The sequence below is a fragment of the Hipposideros armiger genome, unplaced genomic scaffold, assembly GCF_001890085.2.
Source record: "Hipposideros armiger isolate ML-2016 unplaced genomic scaffold, ASM189008v1 scaffold_318, whole genome shotgun sequence".
NCBI lineage: Eukaryota > Metazoa > Chordata > Mammalia > Chiroptera > Hipposideridae > Hipposideros > Hipposideros armiger.
The window spans coordinates 295978-321731 of record NW_017731668.1 but is presented as its reverse complement, the minus strand read 5'-3'; positions in this window follow the sequence as shown (position 1 = coordinate 321731).

Sequence of the window (25754 nt, the reverse complement as noted above, 5' to 3'; positions counted from 1 at the left end):
AACACATAAAAATGCTCAAACTCCAATCGCCATGGAAATGCGAATAATGGTACCACTAACACATGCTCCAGATATCAAAAATTAAGAAGTCCATGGGGATATGAAAGACATTTTGGGGAATATAATCAATAATGTTGTAAAGATTTCGTAGGGTGTCAGATGGACACTTGTCTTATTAGGGAGAACACTTCATGGACGGTGTAGATGCCTGACCACTGCACTGTACACCTGAAGCTGAAGCTGAATAATATTGTATGTCAACTATAATTTAATAAGTATATAGTCACGGGAGGTGGAGTACAGCATAGGGAATAGCGTCAATGGAATTGTAACAGCTATATACTATGACAGAGGGGCAATTGATGGGGGGTGGGAGGTTATCACTTTGTGAGGGGTGAAATGTCTAACTATTACATTGTTTTGTACATGTGAAACTAAAAAAAAAAAGTCCATATTTGGCAGGGCTGTGGAGCAGCAGTAAGAGTGTTTATACACTGATGGTGGTAGTATAAATTGATGCCATCATTTTGGAAAATGCTTTGATATTATGTAGTAGAGAAACTCACACATATGTTGCAGAATTCCTGTACAAAAATGTTAACAGCAGCATCGTTTGTAATAGTCCAAATTAGAAAAATCCAAATGCCCATCATCAAAACAATGGAAAAATGTGGTATATCCATATAATGGAATACTATGCAGCAATAACAATGATGGAAACACAGCCACACAAAATAGCAAATGTTACAATATTGGACTAGGGAAAGAATACACTAAAGAATACATAAGTAATGACATCATTTATATAAAGCACACAAAAAAAATGGGTGAAATAAACCATATGGTGAACAGCGAATTAGCCATAGAGCAAATCTCAATAAATAGTTTCATACAGACTCTGTTTTCTAACCGCACTTCAATTAAACTAGAAATTAATAATATGCATATGCTTTTATTTATTTTTTATTTATTTTTATTTTTTTACTTTATTGTTAGTTTCAGGTGTACAGAACAATGCAATAGTTATCCTTTTCACCCTCACAAAGTAACAACCCCCCTCCCCCCATCTACTGCCCTCCCACCCCCGATATCATGCTTATCTATTACAATTCCATTGACTCCATTCCCACTCTGTACTCCAAGTCCTGTGACTATATGTATATATAATTATAGTTGACATACATTATTATTCAACATCAGCTTCAGATATACAGTGTGGTGACAGTCTGGGGAATATAATCAATAATGTTGTAAATATTTTTTAGGGGGTCAGATGGACTCATGTCTTGTTAGGGAGACCACTTCATAGTCGATGTAGAGGCCTGACCACCGCACTGAATATGCATATGCTTTTAAAACTCTCATACATTTGACAGTTTTTAAATCGGTGAGGTTTGTACTTGGGAAGATGAATAAGAATGTCAACAGGGATGTATAGTAGCAATGACAGCTGGCATTACGGGGGGTTTGCTTGGTGCCAAGTTTTGTCTGTATTATCTCATTTATTCTTCCAACAGCCTTATGAATTAAATCCTTTTATTAGCACTATTTTCCCATTAAGGGAACCAACTAACTTACACAATTGGTAAGTGGCAGAGATGGGCGCCAAAGCCAGGCCATCTGATGGTAGAGATTGTCCTTAAGTACTTCGTTACACTGGCCAACAGCAGTGAAGGTGGGAAAATGGAGTTGCTAGGATATTAGGGAACGTGTGTATAGGTGCAGATGGACTATGGGGCATGTTTGTGATAAAGTATCTGGCAGTGGAAAGAGCAAACCTTGAATAATAAATTGAATCAGTTCTGGGTGTACTAGGGAAAAACTGAAGGTTATGGAGCAGAGAAATAACACCAATGAAATCTGTATTGTTAGAAAGATCTGTCTGCCATCATGGAGGAGAAACATTTGGAGGGCAAGGTAGCAAGATCTTTCAGCAGAAATTAGAAAGGGCCTGTGCCGGATGAGTTTGGAAGGAAGAGAAGTATAAGAGGAAGGAGCATTTCTGAGGAAGAGTTGATTTTTGATACTTGATTCGATGTTGAGGGTGATTCTAAATTTCCAAGTCTGTGCACCTGGGAGGATCTTGATGCCATGAACCAAGATAAGGAATGAAATTAAGGAATAAGTATGTGGGGAAGGCTGAACCCTGGGTTGGACATGGTGACTTTAAGGTGTGTATGAGATAGAAATACTTAGAGGTGCATTGCCGATGCTGGGAATTGGGCTGGAATCAAAGCAAAAGCAGCAAAAAAGGAAGGGCTAGAGTGTAGGCGTGGCCACAGTCCTACATGGTGGTCATACAACTTGGGCCGCTCCTGAGAGAAATTCCTTCAAAGTCACGTGCCCTAATTCCAGATGGTAGAGGTTAGAGGAAAGAGGATGGAAAAGTACAGACATCGACATCCAGTGTCTGCTCATCTTTTAAGAAGCTGGGTAGTGAAGAGAAAGTGAAGGAGAAAATGGTAAACTAGAAGAAAATGGTGTCAAACTGGTAATAACTGCTAATGTTTATTGAGTGATTATTAAGAGCTTTACATAGATTATCTAAATTAACCCTCACAACTCAGAGATGGGTACGTTTGTTATTTACATTTCATAGATGGGAGGACTGAGGCACAGATATATTAATATCACACAGCTAAGTGGTAAAGTCAGGATTCATATGTAGGCCGACTAGAATATACTTTTTAAAACATGATACTAAGACACAGCAGTATTCTCACCAGTAGTTGAGATTTCACCTTGCTTGTCGCATAAAGGGAGTGGAACGAGGAGAGGGATTGTGAAGAAAGAGGGCTGGTATAGCAGAAAACAGGAGGTACTGGGATTAACCAGGAGAGGTAAGGAAGAAGAAAATGTTTCTTTTTGGGACTAGAGAAAAGGAAGGAGTAGGGAAGGTACTTTGAGGTGTGAGTGTCAGGAAGTCATGGGAGTGTATTTGGGTATTTGGTCCTGTGGTTTGGTCGTGGACATCACCTGTTGAGGTAAAGGGAAACCAGAGCAGCTTTGTGACACTGAGAAGTAGCTCTTGTTTGAAACAGCTGGGGACCATAGAGGCTGAAACATTTGCAGCCGCGTGGAGTAGCACGTTACTCGGGGTTAGGGTCTAATGTCAGCACATAAAGTAAAAATCACATGTCATCAAAGTTACTTTTGGAAAATCTATTAAGTCTCCTGTAAAGTACAGTAGGGTTTTGTGTGTACTGTCTTGTCTCTTAGTCTGACAGAGCCAGCTTTTCCTCTAGTGATGAAACAGATGGCCATTTTTTTGGTTGAGCATCAGAAGAATGAGTTGGCTCACACTGGGCCCTTTGTATGAAAAATCTATGCACATCGAGACTCCACTGTGCAGGATAGGGTTACAAATATAGCCTGAGTAGATACTCTAGGGTGTGAATATGGGCCTGACTATTAGCTGTGTGATGGTTGGCAACTTTACCAAACTTTTCAGTCTCAATTTCTTTTTCTGTAAAAATGACTAGTATGGGGCAGAGATTCGATGCTCAATTACTAGTAGAAAATAAGAAAACATAAAACTAAACAGCAAAACCAGCTGGTGGGGACAAGTAAGTGAGGATGATGAACCAAGGACCCATCTGAGGTTGGGGAGCTTGAAGCAATTATCCATTAGGCCTCTGCCAGGGACACTCACAATATAGAACCTAAAGTAAGAAAGCACATGGTTGAGTTTACCCAGAACTGAGGAACGGTGTTAATGCTGCACGGAGTATAGCATAAGGTCAAGAACAATGGCACATAGGGGCCTGTAGGAGAAAGCGTTGAAAGTAGTTACTTTAGGAGACTACTGGGTGATCACAGAGGGGTGAGAGGAGTTAATACACTGAGAATAAGCAAGACTCAAAGAACTAAAAGTCATGCTGGTTTTTTTGTTTTTTTTTTTTAAAATAGGGCAATAGTTCTTTTTTTTTTTAAACTTTATTGGTGAACAGTGTGTTTTTTCCAGGACCCATCAGCTTCAAGTCAAGTTGTTGTTTTCTATCTTAGTTGTGGAGGGTGCAGCTGAGCTCCAAGTCTAGTCACCATTTTCACTCTAGTTGCGGGCTCACTTTTTAGTTGAAATACAACTATTGAGGATCCTCTACAGGACAAGCGGCAGTTGAACTGTGCAGTTCCTAAAAAGTTGGGGGGGGGNGGGGGGGGGGGGGGAGGAAGAGTGCAGCCCACCATCCCATGCAGCAATGGAACCGACAACCTTGTTAAGAGCATGCGCTCTAACCAACTGAGCCAGCAGCTACCCGCCGGCAGCTCAGAGGCAGCTCAACTCAGGTCGTTGTCTTCAATCTAGTTGCAAAGTGCACAGCTCACTGGCCCATGTGGGAATTGAACCAGCAACCTTGTTAAGAGCACGCGCTCTAAACAACTCAGCCACCAAGCTGCCCCATGCTAGTTTTTAAGAGCAAGATCTGTTGGGATGAGGGAAGAAAGGCAGTAAAGTATGGGAGGTGATGGGGTAGGGGAGGCAAGATTTTTCCTCTACTCTTTTAGGTTCTGTGACTGGGGCCTACAAATTAAGCTAACAAAAGACTGATTATCTGAAAAGAAAGAAACATACAAATTTTATTTGCTATTCATATATTTTTAATTAATTTATTTATTTAGTTTTAGCTGAGCCATCCTGCCACCTGTTGGCAGCTAAGTGGCAGCTCAGCTCGGGCTGGGACTCAAACTGCTGTTGCTCAGAGCTTGCACTCTTGAGCAAGCTCTTAACCAACTGAGCCACTCGGCTGGCCTGCTATCCATATTTTTATGAGGAGGCTTCAAAAGAAGAAGCAAACACCCTAAAGAAGCATTTAGACCGGGGACTTACATACTATTTGACATAGAGCAACAAGTTGTGGAGAAATGACAAGACAAAAAGAAAGGGGTTTCGCCTAGTGCCAGTCAATTGTGGGAAAGTGACTTGGAAATATACGGGGGAAACTAACAGAAGATCCAAGTTATTTTATAAAGTTTGTTCGTACAGGCTCATCTTGGCATCAATCCCTCATCTCTGGTGATAAGAATGTTTTCTTCTGGTACAGGGAGAGCACTTTCTCACTGGAAATTTATGCCCTGCTTTTAGGTAGAATGGGGATGGGCAGAGAACCCTTTCTGCATCTGCTATTTCTCAGTTGCCTTCAGCTCAAAATAATATGCCAAAGTGGCGTATTTGGGGTGATATTTTCTGATCCTCTTCAGTGGGATTCAGAGACAGTATCTGGAGCTCATCCTTACTGATTTACATCCTTCCACAGTGCTGTATTTCACGGACTGGCGGTGGTCAGAACCAGTAGAACTCTTCTTCTCTAAACTCGGATTTGAATAACGTTTCATAGCACATTTATTCAAGCAGTCTTGAGAGCCTCATTATTTTTAAGGATGGCAGCACTATGTGTTGTTAAGATCATGAGGCCTGGAGCCAAGAGCGTGAGGTCTGGAACCATGCTATCTAAGTTCAGATATCGGCTCTTTCATTGACCAACTGTGTGACTTTGTTCAATGGAACTAACGTCTCTGTTCCTCGGTATTCCCATCTACAGAAAGAGAGCAAACGTGATGTTGAGAGGCTTAAATGAGTGACATGCTTGGAACTGTGAGAAGCCCTTAGGAAGGGCTTGAAAAGTGAGCTGTTATTTTTTATGAAAATGGAAAAATAAAAGCTCCTTTACTGATGGGCCCTCAGATTTTTCTGGGCGGGTTCTACTTTGATTATCTAGTTTGCTTTTAATCAGTGGTGTGTCTGTTTGAGTTTGTTGGCTAGGATTAAAAAGGCCACCTGTGGTCTTGGAGCATACTGAATGATTGGGGGTGGGGGTGGCGCAAGAGACAAAGTCTGTGACCCTAACTTCAGGAGCACTGTGATTGTCACAAGTGAGAAATGTTACTCTCTGCAGACACCCTTCCTTAGCCATCACAATGACAGATCTCTTCCCCCACTTTTTTTTTTCTTTTTCTAGAGACATTTTCATCCTTTACTGGAAACCTATCTATCCCCAGGTTCTGAACTACCCTTGCAGAGAGACCTGTACAATCACATCTATTGTTTGTTTTTGTCATAACTTTAACTTTTAAAAAATCTGTGTAGTTTGCAACCTAATGAGTGTTGCTGTAATATCCATCACTCTGACAGAGATAATGACACCCAAGTAGAACAAGGAATGAATAATTTAGCAGGAAAAATTAGAACCCCAGTATTAGCTTCTTCAAAGAGATTCTCTGAATTAAAGGTGAGGTAATCTGTTTAGTGTAGAATAAATTAACCCTTTCTTTTGTGTTCAGAGCTCCTTGGAGGACTGTTCACATCTTATATGAATGAAGTTGAAACAATTAGGTGTTATCTATGTATCTAAAAGCATCTGTGCAAGATAGTCTTATAAAAAGTCCTTTGAGCAGTCATTGCAACAACATGTCTAGCCTAAATGTCTAACCTAGGTCTGTCCCCACCTAGCCTTTAAACATGTTTTTCACAGTATAGGACCGGAAGCTATCCGGCTCTCTTGAAGCCATATCACCTGTGATTCTTATTGAGTGGAAAATCAGCCTGCTTTGATTCCTTCCACAAGGTTCGGAAACTCTGACTCTGATGAGATGCCAGTACTGTATGTTCTTAATGTTAGGATGGAGCAGAAGCCAGTTTTGTGATGCCTTTTTCTTCTATACCAACAGTGTTTGCTAATGGAAAATAGGCAGGAGTAGCCATTAAAAGGTATCGATATTGCCAAGCTCCAGAGGAGTTAAGGAAAATGTGGGGGCCTCAATGAAATGCGAGTTTTAAGAAGAAAGGTGAATTATAATTTAATAAATCATTATAATTTTTGACTTTATAATTTCTTCTTGAACTAGAAATCTGGAGAGCAGTAGCCAGGTAGTGGTACTAAAGAGTTTAAAGAAGAAAATATGTTTTTGGTTTCAGTATCTCTTTTAAATCATGCCTTGAAATAAGGAATGGATGTTTGGGTCTGCAGCTGGGAGGTCAAAAGGCCAGTGGAGAAGAGGTTCTGTTTTATTGTAAACATATGAATTAATCATGACTCAAAAATAGAATCAGGAGAAAATCTGCAGCTGGAAAAGGAAATAAAAGAAGAAAAAGGTTTTAATTCATTTATTTGTATAAATACACACACATACACGAGTATGCATATGGTAAAAATATGCAGTCATTCTCACCATCTAGTTCATAAAAATTGTGACCTCACGGTAGAAGTGATACTGATTTGACACTTGAGAAGAAAAACCAGCATTCGTATTGTTACATTGGGCTGAGTTGAAACAGAATTTGTGCCTAAGTAGGAGTCTTCTTCACATATTTTAATACAAAAGCTTTTCCGTACCCCTACTTGCACCCCAAATCTGATATATTTTCAAAAGCAAAAATTAAATTAAGTGCCATGTGAGCTCTTATGTGACAAAACCTCAGAACTACAAAGAGGGCCAGCAGCCACAGAGGGACGCCAAGCCAGCAGGAGGTCAACCCTGTGGTAAATGGTTCTTCTTCACTGCTTTGAAAGTTTTCTTACAAAGAAAATGTATCATCTACCTCTCTCTCTCTCTCTCTCTCTCTCTCTCTCTCTCTCTCTCTATCTATCTACCTATCTATCATCTATCTTCTATTTATCTTTACCACAGTACAATATACAAAGATGTGGAACTTTCATTTCCACCATCTTTGCTCTTTTCTTTTCTTCTTCCAAATTAGACTTTCAGAATTTACAGCCCAGAAGACTGGCTCGAGTCAATGCGGTTGTGAGTTAGTTTTCTTTCACAATTACTGGCTACTCCAGAGGACTGGGGTCAGAAGCTTGATTAAATAAATTACAGCTTCTGGTCCCCTCCAATAAACCATGTCAAGTTGGGCAACCCAAAACAATGCTCCCTGTTTTAACCCATAATGGGCAGTTGAGTTTAGTAAATGGCCTAATCACTACAGCATAAATATTTATGGGAGAATTTTTCCAATTAAGGTAGAGGCTTGTTTAGATGCTATCAGTTGAGAGAGGGCTTTTCCAACAAGAAAATTACTGTTAAAAGACATCAGGAAATGGTTAGACTCTCGAAGGCTAAAAGGTCAGTGGGTCTGCAATGCGCGAAGCCTGCGTTCTTATTACTCCTGTCTATACACATTAAACCCTCTCTCCTACCCTTTAAAAGGGCGATTAAAAAATAGCCCTTTGTGCCTAGGGAAAAAAAGGCTGGTGCATTCATATAAAAATATTTATGTTGAGAAATAAAAATGTGGGCAATGACTCAACCAGATTGGGTGTTATCCCAACTTTTGTAACAGGCTGTGCATGGGTCTTTCTTGTTTGCTGGGTCTGGAGTGTAGAGGGTGGCGCCAATAGTGGTATCGAATGATTTCCATAGTAGATGCTATCAGCATGGGCTTCAAGGATTCCTGTTGCACACACCCTAAAAAGAGATGAAAACATGCAATTTGTAAGTCATCTTACCAAGAAAGAGCTGTATAAAATCTGAAATGTGGAGTACAGGCAGAAAAACCCCCAGAGGAGAAGACTATGTGATTTCCGTGGGAATTCATTAATCTACTAACCAGTATACATGCGTGTCTGCCACATGGCATTTTACTCTAAAGGAAAACATTAAAAGAGAAAGAAAAAGTGGGAAAGAAAACAATTCCTGTAGAATGTGACTATGAAGTATCTTCGCCTGAAAAGAATATGTTTATAGCAGAAGAAACACAGAAGATCCTAGATCATGCCATTAGAGCTGAGAAAATTTTAGAAGCATTGCCATCTGATTCTGATTCTTCTTGGAAAATAGAATAAAGTACTAAAGATTAAGGTTATTTAGCAACAATTTCAGCAGTTAGCTATGACGTAAACCACAGCATAAACCACATAAGATGGGGAAGATTGGTCTTCTGTCTTAGGATAACTTGGGGCTGCTTAAGCCAAAAGGACAAACAGTCCTTTCCAAGTCACAGCTGTGGCAAAACCAGAAGGCAGTGAGGCACCTGAAAAAAACACTCATAATAAGAGGCATTTGCCATCTCATAATTAAGACAATCTACCCTGAGCCCCTATCCAATGCCCACCTCTGCCCCCATCCCCAGTGTGAACATGTTAAGTATCCCAAAAAAGTACCTCCAAACTAACTTCAGCAACGACTTTGAGTTTTGGCCTAATTGCCCTTTTCCTCCTGGGACTGAAAAAGAACTGAACTGGTGCTTAGAACAGCACAGCGACAGCCCCAGGGTTCCCTAGAACATTCCTTCAACCAAGAAAGTGCATACCTGGAGACGCACGGAGCATGGCTTTGAGGGAGAGCCCCTCTGACACAGCCACGTCCACCAGGGCTGACTCGGGCTCTGCACAGGCAGCCTTTGAGCCTGGGAGAATGCAGGGTGGGTGTGTTTTAAACACTTGCCCCACTTAGGGTTGGCTTAGGGCAAAGACACTGAAGTAAAAATTTTCGAATACTTATTGTTCCTGTCCTTGTTATACCTTCTTTTTAAAATAACATGTGTTCTTAAATTTCCCCTTTTATTTTCTCTCTTCAACTTAATGATATTAGCTACCTCAGAATCGATTTTTTTTTTTCTCGAGAGGGAAACTGAAGTACTCCTCCATGAATGAAGTCTTCTTAATTTGGGATTGAAGACCTTTTATACACCATTGCGTGGAAGGAAGCCTGTTATAGAAATCTCTGCAGACTCGTATCCAATTATGTAGAAGTACAGTTGTATAATCGTTAGAGAATTTAAGTTTCTGCTTAAAAGAGACCATGTTTTATATAGAGGATAAAAATCAGCTTAGATCTCTGTCATTACCCTTTTCTCTGAAATGTCGATTGGCCTGGATTTTGGGGAGGGCATACATTTTATGCATTGTTTGGCTCATGAGATAGCAGCAGGGAAACAAATGCCCTTGGAAGGTTCTCTTTCAGATTAGATCACTGATACTTGTGGAGATTGGAGAGTTGGGCAGATTTGATTTGATTTTCTGGTTTCCCATCTACAAGAGTCTTAGAGGGAAACAAAGTGATGTTGATAATTGCTTTAGGAAAGTGCCATATTAAATATAATAAGCCGAAGACTCATTACTAATTAAGAAAAGGAAATTAACCTTTCTTCTACATCATCTTCAGTCTGTTTAAAGAAACCATCACAGACAATTTGAAGAGCTCTGGCAGGGCGGCTAGGTCATCATGATTATCACACTGGGGCTCTGGTGGAGGGGCAGTTTTCTTCCTTGTTTCTAGCTAATGCAGCCTGCAGTCTTGACCATCTGTAACATGCTGTAATACTTCCTTTTCCTGACAGAAAAGTCTCCAGTGTGAGTACTTATTCGGGAACTTTTCAAAATGGGTATTTTTATAATAACTGTAATGTCATTTAAAAATACGCCCACAGATGATAAGAACAGGCATTATGTTCTTTAGGTTCAACAAATAGCATGTAACAACACTTCCCATTCAGATAGTTTCTGCAAGTGGTGCTTTTCACATGCTTTTGGTGTATGCACAGCTCTCTAAATTAAGAGAAGGCATGACAAAGAGGACATGCTGGGTTTAACTCTGCTTTGTCCCAATGGCTGAAGAGACAGTTATTCTTGGAGGTAACAACTGTGATTTGAATTAAAATTGGTTGTTGTTGTTTTGATAGGGATGTGGAGGGCACTGGTTTAACATGCATTTCATTATTTGTGCAATGGCTATGGCTAGCCCAAACTAATTCACTAAACTGCCAAATCACAAATAGAATAACAAAACCAGGACATGTATGTGATGTTTTAGGAAACCCACTGTTTGTAGGCATAAAAGGGAACCATCTGAGACCAACACTGAGCCCAAGCCATGCAACCGTTTTTAACATAATGGGCTCAAGTCTATGGTGAACCAGGTAGGCCGAATGGTTTTGAGTCAACTCTTTACCTCCAGAAACCAAATCAATTCTTTTCTAAGGATTTGGGGCATCACTTAGTACAGTTATGGAAATAATGTTCTACACACAGAGAGAAATCAGGACCAGACTCAAGAAACTTAGTTAGGTTTGGGATCTAATAGTAATTCAATGTAGTCTTTCTCTTTTTGCTTTGTTCCTTTGGTGTTGTTCTCATGGAAACTACCATTTATGAGGAAGTTCTGAATTTGTTTGCTGTTAGCATAGGTAAATGCTATATTAGTCAAGTGATTAAAAGAAAGAATAGTTTTTATAAAGTAGATTTAATCAAATGCAAATGTTGAGGGTAATATTGAATTGCTCATGGTTTGATGAATGGGTTTAACATCTTTCAGAACTTAACATCCTGTTTTTCAGCTCTTTTCCATTGTATTTCATGGCTGGATTTATTTATTTATTTTTTGCTTGCGTAACATCATTTTATATCAAATTCAATTACAGCCACCATTAAAAATACATACAACACAAAAGAGCACTGCAGTGAAAAAAATCAATCCCAATTTTAATAATACATTACATTACTAAAATGCTATTAAAATAAATCCCAAATTTATCTGCTTTCTTTATAACATATTACTTCAAAACAAGTAATAAAAAAATAAGCCCACAATACAATACTAATTGAATATTACATTTGTATAGTGCTTTAAATTTTTTGAAATTGTTTTATATCTATAAACAACTTTCAAAACCAGTATATATAAAAGACCAAATGATTTTATTAATGTTTTGGGGGTAATATATAGTTGGCTATTTCTACCAGTGTCCCTAGTGGCTAATGGCTGAGACTACTTTATAAGCAGATCACTGAAATATTTCAAACCCTTAGCCAGAATCACTTTTTTGGTGATTGCCATATTAAAGCCAAACCACTAGATTACTAAAAGGTCTCTGTGTACAAAAGGAAAATCTACACTTTAAAAAAAAGGGTTTGTTTTGCTTCGTTTGTTTTTTAATAAATGTCTATAAATGACCTTGTGAAGTTTGAGATTCCAGATGATCTGCTGATGTGTTAAGGTCAACAGCTTGATGATCTATGATTGTTTTGAAAAAGAAATTTTCAAGATTTAGATGATTCCAAGCAATGGATTTTAATCATTTTCGGAAAGTGGGGCCTGGGGTACTCCATTTAGAGTTTCTGAGACACAAGTTTGTAAACCAAATGTTGGCGCTTTGGGTCACTGTGGCACAGGTGACATTGCTATAACACAAATACTTCACAGTTGAGGAATGTATGTCTGGAAATTTCCTTCTGAAGCAAATTGTTTCTTCGGCTGATAACTGTGGTGTTGAGAGTTACACTCTGCCTTACCATTTCCTTTGCTTCAAGGCTGGCCTGACTGTGTGGAAGTCATGTATTCTGACACCGGGAGCCTCCCTTCCTAAGACCTTTTGAAAGCATCCATCTTTCACTTCTTTGTACACCTGCTGACAGTTTCTTACCATGGATCAGTGGTTTCCTTACTACTCTACAGAACCGATGACAGTTTTCAAGGGGGTATGAAAAATATCCTGGCCTTGAAATTGTTTACACCAATATTCACAGTTGATAAATTGGGCTGTCATTCTGATCTTACCGTAAAGGGCAAAAAGGGGATTTAGCCGTGGTGTGGATCGTGGCTATACAAAGCACAAGCTGATCCTACGTCCATTACCAGATTCCTGCGTTTGCTACCATCTGTTGTTCTCCATCTCTGCCGAGGGTAGGAAAGAAGGTCTAACCTACACCAGAAAGATTCAGGTTATAACTAGAGGGAAGGATATATGGGAAAGAAAGGGTGTTAAATCCTAGTCTGGACACCTGAAAGAGTTATGAACCCTCCTTACTCGAAAGGGTTTGAAATATAAATTGGAAACTCTACTGCCTGGGGACCAGTTTACTAAACATTTGTGTTTGAAGACAGGTGAAGAAAAAAAATGGCCTCTCAGTGGCGGTTGTATGATTTTGGTTCTTTGTTGTTCTCACTTCCAAACAACTGAAATGTGTGGATTGGCAGGCTAGAGTATATTAAAATATAATGTTATATTTAGGCGTTATGTATTTCTGATTAAATCTCTAGATCTGTGACTCCCAGCTAACGTGTAATGCCAGAATCATCTGGATAATATTTGTAAACTGTGAGCCTGGCCCTTGCAACCTCAGTGCTGCTGAGCCAGGTCCTTGGGACGGGGGTGGGTGGGAGCAAGGTGGTGCAGGCTGGCCATGTGACTAGCCGCTGTCCCACTGGCCAAGAAATCACTGCTTAAATCACTGCTTTAGGTAGGTCAGTGTTTCTTGAAATCTCAGCTTATCAAGATCACCCGAGCAGCTTTATACAAATATAAACACTCCAGTACTAAACAAACAGAATCATGATGGCTGGGGGTCGGGGGTGGGGGGTAAGGTGGGGGGATAGGGGGGACCCACATATCTATGTTTTGAAAAATCTTCCCGATTCTGATGCCCTGGTAGGTTTGGGGACAACTACTCTAGATGATGGAAGAAATTGATGGAATGAGAATTCCATTTTTAAGATAAAAAGGCCACCTGGCACCAAGGAAGAGATTCATGGAGAATTCAGAGCTGAGATTTGATGCAGACTATTTTCATTAGATCAGTGTTCTGCTGACAAAATTAGTTTACCTAAATTGAAATTTGTTTTTGACCATGACATATATTTACAGTGTTAGTAGTGACAGTGGAAGCACATAGATGTTTCTTTGTCCTAATGCTGGAAAGTTCAGAAATGAGCTTTAATTCAGCAATTAGTCTAAGGTATAAATAAGGCTCCTAGAAAAAGAAAAAATGGAATTGGTGAAAATGGACTCTCCAAACTGTGGGCTGATGTGCGGATAAACAAAGGAAAATCCTGACCCAGCTTGCTAAACTATTTGCAGGATTCTTGCATTGTGCTCTTGGTAATGAATTTGCCTTGAGAAAGACTGCAGCAGAGTGGGGCTATATAAATACATACAAGGGAGTGCTCTTTTAGGGGTGGTGGGGAAGGGGTAGCAAGAAGCTGAGAAATTTGGGAGAAATTTAGAAAGCACTGCATAGTCTGAGGAGGATTGAGAAGAGTAGATTTTTATGTGGGCAAGGGGGTTCTGTTGCACGCAGTTTTTTCAGCCTGTTGGGATGGTAATTCAAGCTCTTTCTCATTTCCCACTTTCTAAGAATGACAATCTATTAACCAAGTTAACATTAGAATGTAACATTTTTGTTTTAGAAGAGTAGGTGTATGAACATAGATTCCTTGGTTACAAAAATCTCCTTTGGAACTTCGAACCAGCAGAAAAAAGCCTGACTTTTATTAAGTAAAGTCATCTTTATCAGAAGCGGCCTGCTAACCTCAGAACAGGAGTTCCAGGAACCATTACATCTTTTGCAGAAATTGGATAGGAAATAAATGAAACTGGTTTTCCAAACGGGAAGGTTCAAACTGTTCAGAAGCCTTAGTTGCAGTCACAGAAGGACTGGAGCCACATGGCTGGGCTGAGCGTGACTCTAAGTTCCTTGAAAAGTTGTACCACTAACTGCGGAGATAAGTGTGATAAGAGACAGCAACAGGGGGCCGGGCTGTTTTCTTTCTGGGGAACAGCCCTAATGTTAACTCTGCTACCCCTACCCCCTTCCCCTATTCTTCAAATAATGGATGGATGTTTGTTTGTTTTTTAATGCTTTGCAGTGTAAGATCCTAAAGGAACAAGGACTGTTTCATTTGAATGTTTTAATGTATTCTTCCCAATACAGGGAGCATTTCTAATAAATACCAACCAACTCAAAACTTTAAATTATATTCACCTCCCTAAACTCGTGCTTTAAAAACATTCTATTTTATATCTTCAAAGATAAGTTAGTAGGTTTCAGAGAAACTTCTTGAGATGTTTTAATACCAAACTGGAAAGCCACTTGTGCTAAATGAACCCAGGCTTTCTTGTAGTGGTATTTATGCAGAGTTAATATGCAGAATGATTAATTATCAATATCACATTAATAAATCCAGTTTAACTAGCATTTAGTTCTCTCTCACGAAATGTGTATGGGCTTATGGCAAAGGGTATGAGTCTAAATCACATGGATTTTTACTCATTATGAAAACACTATTCAACTCAGCTGAACAAGTATTTGAGGAAAATCTGAAAAGCTGAGTTCTCAAGGCACGAAAACAGTCGTGGAAGATCCGAGAGTTTTCTCCCGTCGTGGTACTCCCTGACCTGAGGGAAAAAGTGGTGGATTCTAGGACCTTGGCTAAATTGATAGTCTGCAGCCTAATACCCTAATGAATAATGAGATCTGAGCAATAAATAAATGTCAGAAGGAACTGAACAATCATGGCTTACAAGCAATAATCTGATTTAGCAAAATATTAAATTAGGGCCTAAATGGCAAGTGGTGCTTAAACCGTTCCATTTGAGGGACCCAGATGGCACTCTGCTAGGTGGTGTTGGTGGGCAAAGGGCGTTTGTTTCTGCTGTGGCAGTAACGTGATTGATGCAGCTGCTCCTGCAAGCCTAGTAACCAACTTATTATTACAGCAGCTCTGAGGTTTGTCGCTGGGCTGTACAAACAAATGATCGACATCATGTGGGAATGGCAGTAAGTGGAAGGGCCTCGGTGGAAAACATCGTTTGTGAAACAGGCTTTTCAGCCCCAAAGTTAGCTACCGAGAGTGTAAAAACAAAGGTCTTTGCAAGAGAGACAGTGAGCAAAGCATGATGGATAATCTCGGCCATGCACATAATTGCTTCCAGGTGTCGGGCCACTTTATTACTCTTGGGGTTATGCTACCACCCTGACAATGTTTTCTTTCTCAAACACGATAATTCCTCAGAAGGCTGGTGCCAGCAGTTACTGTTACCTACATCACCCTGGGTTTGAGTTGGTTATGGCTCAGTCTCCAGACAACTGCCACATTAGGGAGATTTAATAAGGTGTGCATATAAAATGGAGTTCAGGGAAACCCCATGAAAAGTCAGCGGAGTGCTGGAAGTTTGTTTGCTCCATCTGGGTTAAGTTGTCCACTGCTAGAAGTATTGATACTTTTTTTCAAAGGCAGTTTTTTCCTCCTCTGCATGACACTTTTAGATGAAATACATAACTTTTTTTTAATTTTATTTTTTCACTTTTTTATTTTTTTAATTAAAGTTTATTGGTGACAATGGTTAGTAAAGTTACATAGGTTTCAGGTGTACAATTCTGTAATACATCATCTATATATCACATTGTGTGTATATAGCTTCCTTTTATTTAACCAATTGGATTTCTAATGCCATTTCCAAAGATTTTTGGTAGCCACACTTTAGTATTTAATGATTTAATTCAGATACAGAATGAAAATATAGTGTGTGTGTTCGTGCCTGGATGTCAGCACCTAGAAAGTTGAAGTTGTTTTTTTAACCACCTGTTTTTCTAGGCTAGAGAAAATGATTATGAAATCTCAAAAATAATATGTCATATTTCATTTCTAAAAAGCTTGCCCTGAGAATAATCAGTACAAATTCTTATGTCCTTTCAATTTCTAGATACAAGTAGATTAGGGGCTTTAATAATTCAATATCTAGTTTTAAAAATTGCTGTAGAAAGACCAAAACCTTGTAAGTGAAAATAAACACTATGGACATTTTGTAGCTATTCATAGTTTTTCCCTCTCAGAATCTCCAGAATCAATGGAGAGAGAGGGAATATTTTTTGAAAGTTGGAAATAAATGATGGGTTTGATGAAAAAATTATGATACGTAGAATACAATAACTTGCCTAATCTATTTTTACCGTTCGGCAGTATTTGACTTAAAATACCATAAATATAAAAGTATATACATATATATATATATATATTACTTTATACTGCTATAAAAGTATTTTTATTACTCTTACTTGAGCCTCTCACAAGAAAAAATGTTATCAAGCTGTGAGAATAATTTTATTTTTATTAAAATGTTTTATTTCTCTATTATTAAAAAACCTGATCATCATAGTCATCAGAAATACCCTTTCATTCTCTACACTGACTGGCACCTACGAGATGAAGGCCTTGCCCTTGAGGCAGGGGAGGACGTTACATTTCAGGGCCCCTCCAGTCGAACCATTAATCATCCATTTTTTCACGTGTGTTTGTGTTCCTCTTCTCTTTTTGACCTTATCTAATATATTCACAATTCAGGAAAGAGCTCCAAGATTGGATCTTACATGTACAAATTCAAATGCATTCTTACTCACATGGCTCAATCAAATTTTACACTAAAAGTAAATTGTGTTGGAATACAAACCTAATCCCCAAGGATGCAATGAAGCATCACTTTTGACCTGGGTAACACCAAATGCATCTCTACACTGGCAGGGAGCCACAGCAGAAAGCAAGATGGTTATTAAAAAAATATAATGGTGTGAAAATTGCAATGAATTTTAATAAACTCATCCTTTTGCAATTTAAGTCCATTTCTTTTACAAGAAAAAAAAATATATATACACACATATATATGTATATAAATGGTCCTCTTTCTTATTAAAAAGATAATAACAATAACTTTTCACTGTTCAAGTGTGCCAAACAAAAGGCTTTTATTTTGTATAAAACAATTTAAATGGTGGCCTGGGGTAAACCATTTTACATGGTATTTAGAACTGCAACAGTTTTAATGATTTATCTAAATTTATTTTACATTCTTCTTGTCTGAAGTGGTGGGTCTAAACTAGAATAGATTGCCGGTATGTCCTTCGTAGATACCTGGTCTGGCTCTGCTCTCCCGGAGCACTGTTCTTTCGGCCAGCTGTTGCCCTTTCCATCCTCACTTGCTCACCCATCCTTGCTGTGAAGGTCTCTTCCTCTGTAGCCAGTTAAATGCCTGATCCTGTTCTGTTGGACCCGGGGTTTCTTGACTCCCTCTCCCTATCCTCTCTCAGTGATTGGAAGGAACGCCCTCTGAGTAACACTCCTGGCTCCTTCCCATGAGGGTCCTGGCACCTCCCTGAAAATAGACAGTCTGTCCCACTGGCACCCTTGAAATGCTCGGATTCACAATGTGAACCCGGCTTGGGGCCTTCCTCTGACAACCTTACTTGAAAAAAATCAGGAAGGTAAAAGTGAAGAAGGAGCAATAAGAGGCTCTGGAAGGAAATACCCTGTTTCCCCGAAAATAAGACCAGGTCTTATATTAATTTTTGCTCCAACAATCTACATTTATTCATATACAAAAATCTGTATTTATTCGAGCAGCCATGTCTGGCTGATGATCTTAACTGGGGCTTATGTTTGGGCTAGGGCTTATATTACGAGCATCCTGAAAAACCATGCTAGGACTTATTTTCCGGTTAGGTCCTATTTTGGGGGAAACACGGTAGGTAAGGACAAAACGTCTCCTTTTCATCTGGGGCCTTGGAAAGTCTTGCAGCAAAGGAACCATGTCATAAGGTCTTTGTTTTTCTCTTCATGGTATTAAACATTCTAGAATAAAGCCACCAGAAAACAAAAGCTTGATTGCTTATAACAATAGGCTCAGTCTGAAAGGGAGTCTGAGCCTACCTTCTGCAGTTAGCAGAGGTTTTATATGTCACAAAGGCATTCAGGGTGGTCACAGGAAACAGGAAGGTGAGCCAGAGGTGTAACTCAACTGTTCTGTTTTCAGAAACAGATTGCTGAGGCTGAGGCAGCCCAGTAAAGGAGTATTCTGTGGTCACTGGTTTATCAAGAAAATGTCAGTTCGGGCTTGAACCTTAACAATTGTTTTTACCTATGACTTGCCAAACGATCGTAAGTTGTTGCCATGGCACTGACTCCTGTCCCATATACACTTGACTGGAGGGATGAATCCTCCAGTGCTCTGCCTTGCCATTTCCTACCTCTGATGTGGGGCTCTTGCATTTTCTCTTTCTCAGATGTTCCCCCTCAGCTCTACTCAGCCAAACCTTAGCCATTCCAGGTGGCTTAGATCAGACGTCATTTCCCGACGTTTCCTCTGATCACCTTGGCAAGGACGGATTTGTCCTTTTGAAGTCCATATGGGTTGGTCGTAATGCAACATAACATTTACCTCCTATAGTCTTCTACTGCAATTATTTGTGTATTTATCCTAGTACTTCTATTGAATGTGTAATCACTTTGTGGAGAGAAAATTCATATGTGCCAGGAAGCCTGTTACATGCTGTTTGTATTTAATCTTTAATCCTGGGGAAATTAATCTAGGCATTATTGTCCTCATTTTAAAAATGAAGGAACTGAGGTCCAAAGAATTGAAGGGACTTGAATAAGTCCCGTGGATGGTAAGTGGTGGGATGGAGATTTGGACTCAGGTGTGCATGGCTGTTCAGCCCGTTCTCTTTGCCACCATTTTAGGCTTATGCTCTCAGGGCTGGATGGGTGCTAATGTTTATTCTCTCTGAGGACTGTTAAATATTTGTTGATTTGACTAGTTATTTTGGCAAATCACTTGACATTTGGCTTTTTAAATATTGGATTCTAAAGTGGTTGAAGATGGCATAAAAGAAAAAAGAATATATTTTATATTTGACATTGTAGTTCATTGATTCCATGTCACTTTAACATCATAGGGTCCAGTGATAGGGTAAAATGATAGAAAGGAATGATCTATTTGACCAAAGGTCCTTAAATTTCTCCCTATCATCTTAGTGCACTTTTTAATATGGATGACATAAGGAAACGGGGGCAATCCGTTTATTTAAAATACCAGTAGCAAATAAAAGACATGGTCTTCTGATTTTCTTGATTCCCTCATAACAGAGTAAGTGGGTGTTAAACTCCAAGTCATCCTGAGGGCAGGGAAAGTACACACACTTAGCCTGGAGTCACTGTTTCTGGGGATGAGATAGTTTTGAGTGCGGTTTAATTGTAATGTCCCTTAAATTGAGGTCCATTTCAGGGGTACCTGATCCACATCAAAATAAAAAGCCACAACACTAGATGTGCCACAAGGCACTCTGCTGGCCAGGTGACTGAGTGAGTTAGCACAAGGCAGCCAGTAGGTAGGGGTGGGCTGTTTTCACACTAGCTAAGGAGACCACTGGGTAAAGGAGAGGAGCCATGTGGCTGTCACAAGCATGGAGAGAGTGTAGTAAGACAGTGAAGGCTACAAATCTCTCAAAGGTAGAGACCAATCCCCTCCACCCAGCAGTTTGCTTGATCCATAGTGCTCAAAAAATACTGTTGAATGAATGGCTATTAGAAACTGCCGTGGAATGGTGCTTTTGCCAAAATACAAATTATGTTACATAATGTGTTATATGAGGCCAAGAGACCTGTAATTTGTGAATGCCTGTGAGACTTTCTCAGGATTATTCTACATTTGGTAGGCGGGAATTGGGGGCTGAGGGACACTGATTTCCACAGTAGGAGCTAAACTAGAGATGAGCGTTTCTTTTCTTCTGATCCCATTATTGCCTTAGGCAGGTACAGCCTGAGGACATGCTTATGTATTTCTGCTGAGACTGACACCATGAGAGATAGCTCCCAGGATAACAAGATGAGTACTCTTAGAAACTGTTTTGTCATTTTTGAGGATTGTTTTTAATAAATTATTATTATGTTTTCAAATCCTGAATGAGACCCAATATGGCCAGAAAGAGTTCATATAACTTCCCCAAATCCTTTATATAATTCTAGAGACATATGTCCCAGGAGAAGTGATTTCCAAATTTAGTTTACCAACACAATAAAATGATTTATGTGGTAAAGGGTTTGAAGATATAAAAATTATTTAATTCAGCCCTGATTTTAGCACCCATTTAACTCCCCATCTATAGCCTGGTATAATACTTCTAAGACTGCTGACTTTGAATTCCATTTTGGGCTTGTAAGCCCTTTTAAAAACCTCATCTCCTTAAAAGGAACAAGCAGAACTGTTTTTGTCCCTGACAGAGGAATTCGTGCAGGAAACAAGAAGGTAACAGGGTTAGTTATTGGAAGCAGATTCCTGCTGTGTGCAGCATCATTGACGAAATAGCATCTGAGGCCCCAAAGACAGTTTACTCAAAATAGGTGTAAGAGCACCCCGTTGACCTTAGAGAATAAATGAAATCAAGAACACACTGTGCATCTTTTGCATTTCAGAATTCCTTGAAGATACTTCTCCTTTTTTTATTGAGACAAAATGTAAAAATTCATAGTGGAAAGCAGGTGTTCTTAATCAGCACCTAGACATATTGCTGATAACCTATAAGTCTATGCATTTGGTAGCAAGTCCCTAAATGAACTTGAGAAGCAGGGAAATATTTTGAGGGAGGAGGAATGGAAGGACCTGAGAAAATGGAACTCTGTTCAACTGAGCAATGGTCCCGATTCTCAAGTGATGAATAAAGTTCTTGTCTCCAAGGAGGTGGCATTTATTCAGAAGAAAGAAACAGAGAGAACAAACCTCAAACTGGAGATGTTTCCTCAGCGCACAAGGTGGAAGGCAGCAGCCTGATCCCAATGCATGGTGGTGTCGTGTGCAGTTGGATTTTCAGAGAACGTCATCACATTGCACTAAGTAATGCAGTGTGTTTATTTATTCATTTCTTGACATTGTTGATTAAGCCAATATGGGTGTCCCAGGTCTCTGACCAGATGGTCGCAGAATTGTCCTCTATGTGGTTTTGGTTCACTGGGGTCATACATTTAGCTGTTGTTTAGAAACACAACATAATCAAGCTTGTAAAATGGTTAGAACTCCTCTCCAATCCAGAAAAGCAGCCTTGTTATGAGGGAACAAGGTCAAAGCTGTAAGGACAAAGCCAGATCTCAGTATAATGCTGGGTTAGGTATGGCAAGAGGCAGAGTGGAAAAGTCAAGGTTAGAGTTGTAACTGGGGAAAGGCAGGAGAGAGGGTCACAGGGCATGATGTCAGGAGAGCATCTCTGATGCCGTCCTTTTTTTTTCTTCTTAAGGAGAAGCCAGTTTTGCCTTCTATGACTAATGCTTTGGATTTACATAGAACTTTTCTACTGAAGAATTTTGGTTCTATAAAATATTGACTAGAAAAGTAAACATTTTCCTAAAATATGTTATTCTTAAGAGTTTTTGATGCAATAAACATTTCTTGTGAATCTAAAATGTAAACCCCATAAACGCAATAACTGAGTTTCATTCACTATTGAATTCCCAATGCACAGGACAGCACCCAGTAAATATTTACTAAGTGAATGAAATAGAAATGAAACTCTTGTGTACCAGGCACTATGCTAGATTCTATGGAGATAACATACAACCCTAGCTTTCAGTAGGGTTTATTAAGAGATTTAGGACATATTCATACACAAGGCAGAAAAATGGTATCAGAGGAGACCAGAGTCAATGAGTTTATAGTGAAGGGGGAGTCTTCCTGGAGGGTGGGAAGTAGGGGTAGATAAGGGAAGACTCACTATCATCAGTTACGTTCTATTTAGGCTTTGTAGGATGTGGTGGGGTTTAGGAATGGCAGGGATGGAGAAACAGATATTCCAGGCCAAAGAAAATACATGAATGAGAGTATTTCAGAAAGTGTAGGGGACTCTGAGTAGTTTATTTCAGCTAAAGCGAAAGTTGCATGATGGGGTATCATGAGAACTAAGATGGAAAATGTGAGTCAGTTTAAATTGGTTGACTTTATTACAGAAAGGAGTTTGATGCCACAGAAATGAGTTTGGGCTTTATTCCAGAGGCTGGAGAGATATTGAGAGTTTTTGAAAAGGAGAAACGTGGTCAGGATTGTATTTTTGAAAAAAATGCACTTGGTGGAAAGATAGGTGATGAATTTGAAGAGACTGAGGTTAGAAGTGGCTAGGGAGCCCTTCATGGGACCCAGGCAAAAAGGCGATGAGCATTTGAATCAGGATGGTGATAATGAGGGGAAACCATGAGGATGAAAGTCAGAGATGTCACAGAGGGAAGGGCCATAGGTACTGAAGGAATGTATAATTGTTTGGTGTACAGTTGGAGATGTGGAAGTGACATTTGGGACAGAAATTAGCAAAAGATTTGGGAGACATTCATATAGAACTGTTAGTTGAAGCTATCAAATTGAACCAGGCACAAAGGAAGTGAAAGTAGAACGAACAGGGAATTTTGCCAGAGATCCTTTAGGAACACCTGAATTTATCGAGACAGTTAAAGAAGAACTGGAGAAAAACGCAGAGGAAACATTGTCAGAGACATAAGAAAATGAGGAGTGTGCCTTATGGAAACCATAGGAACAGGCTTTCAAGAAGTGAGTGCCCAATGGCTTCTAATGTGGTAAAATGGTGAAGGATGCAAAATGAGAGAAAAAAAAACCACCTGTCAACAAAACGTTCATTAGAGACACTTAAGAGAATGTGCAGTGGTAAAACTGAGTCAGTGATACAGTCCACTAATTCTGGGTGTTTGGAGCTTAAGAGTGAAAAAATATAGTAGTGCCTTGATAGAATGCTAAAGAAATTTGGAAAAACTTTTGGACAGGACAGGCTCCTATTGCTTGTTAGATAAATGGAAGGATGGAAATAGGGAGAGAAAAAAAGGAGGGAGGAAAAGGAGAGGGGAGGGAGGGAGGGAGGGGGGAATAGAGAGAGAGAGAGAGAGAGAGAGAGAGAGAGAGAGATTTGATGGTATAAGGTACCAAGAAGGGGAAAGTTCCTTCGACTAAGATTCCTGTCCGCAAACTAAAGATATTCTGAAGTCTCCTAACACAGAATGATAAGCATACATGATGAAAGCTAGAGATTAAAGGGTCTTTATTATGTCAGTTTGTTTGTGTATGTGTGTGTGTGTGTGTGTGTGTGTGTGTGTGTGTGTGAGAGAGAGAGAGAGAGAGAGAGAGAGAGAGAGAGAGAGAGAGAGAGAAATGGATGGAACTTTTGGGTATATCCTGGAATCATTAGACATTTTTTTCCTCTGATATTTTCCAGTAGGGCCTGGAAAAGGGGCTTAGAAAATAGACATCAGATTGCTGAGTATGGAGTGTTCACCTGAGCTGTGCTCTTGCCAAGGCCCAAATTATGTCTTTTGCAGATCTTTCCCTTATTATTTTCTTCTAATTTGTTGGTTGGAGCATCCCCTGAGTGCACCTGGTCTCCCAGTTTGAAAACATAGACCTAGATTTTTGGTTCCAAAGTATAAAACCTCACTGTGGAAGCTGTTGCCATAACCTCTTCATTCATGTGAATGGCCCAGATTAGAATGACCCCATCCAGTCATTTTGTACCTTGTAAGGGCTATTTCTGCTTGTTTCTGGGCATGGGTTGGGGCTGCCAATGCCAAAATTACATGCATATTCATAAACTATAAACACACACACAATTATACATACACAATCTGACACACCCCCTATAATAATAAAACTGAGACCAAAGGCACCACACAAAATAGTTTTTGCTTTTCTGGTGGAGGTTGTGGAAGGCTTTTTGCAATACTGGGCTCAATTTTCAGAGTTTATTACAAGTCCACAATTAAAGGTAGTACACACAAAAGAATTATTTTCAGATGTAGGATTGCAGCACTGTTTGCAACTCAAATATGCACTATCTGGGGTGCTGTTTGAGGTTCACAATATAGTACTTGTAATTGTATGGAGCACTGGTCATGTTTTCAACATATTCTTGGAAAAGTTCTTTTATTTGCTTTTTAGCATACATGGGCCTTTGCAATTTGTTCTGTTATTTGGACTGTATAAACAGCATCAAGATGCTTTTTCCCTTTCATTCAAACAAACAATGGCTTTGTAACTAAGAAGAAAATTAGTAACAGGTGAAAGTTTATTTTTAATGATGTTGAGATCAAATTGCTGTTTAACTTACAGAACAAACTCCCCCCATGTCTCTTTTAATGTTTCAAAATTATTTATAAATTAAATTTACACAACCTCTAAACATGCTCAGAGCATAAAAACATCCTCTTTATTCTGTATTACTAACAGAATATGAAGGATATTGCTTTGTTCTGACTTTTTTCTTTGCAAATTTATTTTTAAAACATCTTGCATTATAAAAATTTACATAGAGCTGTCTTGGAGATTTTTACTTTTGTACTTGTATGTAAATCAAAGCTGTGTGCTTAGCATTATGTTTCTTTTAAAATTCATACTAATGTTTGCTTTCATTAGGTATGTTTTATATTTCATTGTATTAACATGAGTGTGTCTTCTGGGGACTTTTCTTTGTTGTTATTCTATTTCATTACTGTAATTTATAGAGCTTATAACCACCAATCTAATAAGGATATTTACTAAAGGTTAAATCCTCCCTACCCCCTTCTTCTTCCTTTAAAAAGTCATAAAGTGTCTAGCACCTATAAACTACATAAACAATATAAATCAAGATCTACTTTTCCCCAATATGTTCCTACTTCTATAATAAATTTTTATTGAAATAAATCAAATGTTGAATGATTCCATTAATGATAGTTTTATAAGGGATTTGGGATAGAAGATAGATCTCAGCTCAAACAAAGAATGTTTTAAAAGTCAAGAGCTCTTCAGAGAGGTGAGGTGGCCTTGAAAGGTGGAGTGGTCCCCATAAGTGGATTGATGGTTCCCAAGGGAAGGAGGCATCCCTCTTAGGTGAGAGACTGCCTAATTCTCTTACAAAGAGGGGGAAATTGCCAATGCCTGGTTGGACTTGTTATGTTTGTTGCTAAGAATCCATTAGTCTAGCAGAACATCAAATGTGAGAATCATTCCACAGTGGGTCTAATTCAAACAGTGTGGGTTTTGAGTATTGGTGTGTGACATGGGTGGATAGGTTTGAAGCAGGGTAAGCAGGTTTGTATAACCTTGAAAAAAACTTTAATGACAAGTTACACCTTTATTTTCTTGTTCTCTAATGTTAGGGATTTTCTGTCCCTTGCTGAAGGCTTTTACTTGTAACCTGGTACAATACATGTAAATATCTCCAAACGAAATACTTTTTTTTTTTTTT